Here is a 4,663-nt window from a genome sequence, read left to right as displayed (position 1 = left end):
GAAAATTTATTTTTTACATTAGGCTGTTTGGAGCATGACTTGGCGTTCCGTGTGGACGAACCACCCGCCCTCACGGAGAAAAGTACGCCACAAGAGATTGCTAAACATGAACGGTGGGAGCGATCAAATGGCTTAAGTCTAATGTTCATGAAATCTCATGTCTCTAAGGGCATTAGGGGTTCCATCTCTGAATGCACTAAGGCTAAGGCATTCATTAAGGCAGTTGAGGAACAATTTGTGAGTTCTAACAAGGCCTTAGCGAGCACCCTAATGAAGAAGTTATCAAGCAAGTCCTTTGATAATTCCAGAAGTGTGCGTGAGCACATTATGTAAATGAGGGACATGGCAGCTCAACTCAAGTCCCTAGAGATTGATATATCTGAATCATTCTTTGCTCATTTCATATTGAACTCTCTCCCCTCTGAGTATGTTCCTTTTAAAATATCCTATAACACACATAAGGATAAATGGTCAATAAATGAACTTCTGATCGTGTGTGTTCAAGAGGAGAGGTTAAAACATGAGAAGCCATAAGGTGTTCACATGGCTATTCATGCTAAGGAAAAGACCAAGAGAGGCAAGCATGCCCAAAAATTCAAGAAGGAGAACAAGGTGCCAATCAAGAAAATTGGCAAGAAGGATACTTGTTTCTTTTGCAAGAAAGAATGGCATATGAAGAAAGATTGCCAAAAGTATATAAAGTGGCTCGAAATAAAAGGTAATCTTATATCTCTAGTATGTCAAGAATCTTTTTTTGTTGAGGCTCCTAATAATACATGGTGGATTGATTCGGGTTCTACAATCCATATTGTCAACTCAATCCAGGGTTTTCTCACAACAAGGAAGCCAGGAAGCAATGAACAACGTGTCTATTCAGGAAATAAACTATTTTCACAAGTAGAAGCTGTTGGGACCTTTAGAATAATTTTGAAATCTGAATATGTTTTAGATCTTGAAAATGTATTTTTTATTCCAGAATTTTCTAGAAATTTAATTTATGTTTCCATATTGGATGTTGTTGGTTTTGGATTTTGGTTTATCAATTCAACTTTCAGTATTTTTAAAGGTGAATAATTGATTGGTGGTGGAATAAAAATTGATGGTTTATTCAAAATTGATCTAGATCCCAATTTTGAAAACAATTATTTATCATTGCATACTGATATTGGCATAAGGAGGAGTCTAATGGATCAAAACTCCACTTTGTTATGGCACAGGACATTAGGACATATCTCCATAGAGAGAATCAAAAGGTTAGTGAATGATGGAGTTTTAAAAACTCTTGACTTTACAAACCTTGGTACTTGTGTGGATTGCATAAAGGGAAAGCAAACCAACAAGACCACTAAAGGTGCCAAAAGGAGTTTCGAGATTCTTGAGATTATACACACTGATATCTGTGGACCTTTTCCTAATCCCTGTCTAAATGGTCAAAGATATTTTATATCTTTCATTAATGACCATACAAGGTTTATATATCTCTATCTTCTAAATGAAAAGGCTGAAGCATTAAATGCTTTCCAGACCTATAAGGTAGAAGTAGAGAAACAAAAAGAAAAGAAAATCAAGATCGTAAGATCTGATAAAGGCGGAGAGTACTATGGTAGGTACATAGAAAAAGACAAATGATAGGTCCATTTGCGAAATTCCTTGAAGAGGAAGGTATTGTGGCTCAATACACGATGCCTAGCACACCACAACAAAATGGTGTAGCGGAAAGAAGGAATTGCACACTTATGGACATGGTTAGGAGCATGCTTAGTAATTATGATCTCCCTTTATTTTTATGGAGTGAAGCCTTAAAAACTGCTGTGTATGTTTTAAACAGGGTTCCATCCAAGGTTGTCCCCAAGACACCTTTTGAATTATGGAATGGGTGGAAACCAAGTTTAAATCATTTACACATATGAGGTTGTCCTGCTGAAGTGAGGATTTACAATCCAAATCTGAAGAAATTAGACCCAAGGACAACCAGTAAATTTTTTATGGGCTATGCAGTTAACTCCAAGGGATTTAGTTTTTACTGTCCTTCGCATAGTCCTAGAATTGTTGACTCTATAAATGCAAAATTTATAGAGGATACTGAACCTTGTGGAAGTGCTCATCCTCAAATGGTTGAATTAGAGGAAGCACGAGAGTTGACTGAAACTCCTTGACATGAAGGACGTTTGATTGTGCTTAGGGGAAATCAAAATGATTGCCTTGAACCATAATCAATTTCAGAGCAGCCAACTCCTGAGGAACAGGTTCTGAATGAGCCTACTCAACCTCCTCCAAATGCGGAGGAAGTAGGATTAAGAAGATCCTCTAGAATAAGTATACCAGCAATTCTTAGTGATTATGTTGTATACCTCCAATAGTCTGATTTTGACATTGGGCCTAAAGATGATCCAAAGTCGTTTTCACAAGCCATGAGTGGAGATAACTCCACATTTTGGTTCAATGCCATAAAGGAAGAGATGGAATCTATGGCTAAAAATCAAGTTTGGGATCTCGTTGACTTACCAAAAGGAGCTGTAGCCGTAGGCTGCAAATGGGTTTACAAAACCAAAACAGATGCTTCTGGTAATGTTGAACGATATAAAGCTAGACTTGTGACCAAGAGTTTTACTCAGAAGGAAGGCATTGATTATCATGAAACCTTCTCTTCAGTATCAAAGAAGGATTCATTTAGGATAATCATAGCATTAGTAGCTCATTTTGATCTAGAGTTACATAAAATGGATATGAAAACAGCCTCTCTAAATGGGGATCTTGAAGAAGAGGTATATATGAAACAACGTGAAGGATTTGATGATAACAGTCAGAAGGCTTGCAAATTAAGGAAATCTATTTATGGGCTAAAATAAGCCTCCCGTCAATGGTATATCAAATTTCACAAAGTTATTACCTCATATGGTTTTGTTGAGAACTTTGTTGATCAATGCATATACCTTAAGGACAGTGGAAGTAAAGTTATTTTCTTAGTTCTATATGTAGATGACATTTTGCTTGCATGTAATGATTTAGGTTTGTTACAAGAAACCAAATAGTTCCTCTCTCAAAACTTTGAAATAAAAGATTTGGGTGAAGCCTCCTATGTCATTGGCATAGAGATTCACAGAGACAGAAATCAAAGAATATTAAAATTGTCTCAGAAGGCTTACATTGAAAAGGTTTTAGAGAGATTCATACTGAAAAACTGTTCAACTTCTGTAGCACCTATCATTAAAGGGGATAAATTCAATAAAAATCAGTGTCCCCAGAATGCATTGGAACAAAAGCAAATGAAAAGTATCTCATATGCATCTATAGTTGGCAGCCTATTATATGCACAAGTTTGTACTAGACCTGACATTGCAATGGCAGTTGGAATGCTGGGTCGATATCAAAGCAACCCAGGATTGGAACATCGGAAAGCTGCAAAGAAAGTCATGCGGTATTTGCAAGGAACCAAGGACTATAGTCTGACATACAGACACACTGACCATTTGGAGGTGGTTGGATATTCATATTCAAACTTTGTTGGATGTGTAGATAGCAGGAAGTCTACTTCAGGATATATCTTTCTTCTTGCTGGAGGGGCTATATCTTGGAGAAGCAGCAAGCAGACTATAGTTGCTACATCTACAATGGAGGCAGAATTTATTGCATGCTATGAAGCCATAACACAAACATTATGGTTGAGAAGTTTTGTTGGTGGTCTCAAGGTGGTCAATTCTATAACGAGACCAATTAAGATCTTCTGCGATAACCGTGCTGCTATTTTCTTCTCTAAGAATAATAAAAGTGGAAGTAGAAGTAAGCATATCGACATCAAGTCCCTTCGTGTGAGAGAGAACATCAAAATGAATGAAGTATTCATTAAGCATATCAGTACTGAACTAATGATTGCGGATCCTATGACTAAAGGTTTATCGGTAAAATAGTTTAAAAGTCATGTGGAGCATATGGGGCTCATTGATTCATTTTGTACTATGTTCTTTCTAATCAGTCTATAGACATCATGTTATTTTAATAAAATTTTGTGCACATTTATTACCATATCCATAGGGATAAAAATTAAGTTTGGACCCGAATGATTTATAGGAAGTTCATTCATAAAGTACATTATCAATAAAGTACTCATTTAGGGAGGTATTGCACATTGTGATATATGGAAGGGACGGCTTATCATATAAAAGCTTTACCGCCATGATTCATGTGTAGTATTCCTTGAGTGAGTATGAGGATTCCATGAATGGTTGGAATAAATAAAGTAATGGCCATATCATAGAACCGAACACCATAAGAAATTTATGTGTCATAAGGCCCAAGTGGGAGAATGTAAGAAATTTCATTTAAGGTATGTCCCTTATGTCATATATATTATTATGATTATAAAATATATACAATCACGGTGCTCAGTAATTTATTCCAATTAAAGCTTATTATGTGAAATCAAATATTCTAAATTAAATTGTTGATTTAATTCTTGTGAAAACAAATATTTGAATTCATTACTGATTTTATTTTGTGGAATCAATTAGCTGTATTGATTATTTATTTGATTTTTATTCCTTAAAGAGAGGAATAATTAAGGTAACAGCTCTAATTGAGGGTCTCTGACCTACCTTTAAATAAGGCCTGTGTATTCCATCTAGGGGTGGGCAGATTAACCGATTACTGATTACCGACTTTAACC

Source organism: Corylus avellana, chromosome ca3 (genome assembly GCF_901000735.1).
Source record: "Corylus avellana chromosome ca3, CavTom2PMs-1.0".
NCBI lineage: Eukaryota > Viridiplantae > Streptophyta > Magnoliopsida > Fagales > Betulaceae > Corylus > Corylus avellana.
The sequence above is the reverse complement of the archived record's forward strand: the minus strand, read 5'-3'. Positions refer to the sequence as shown.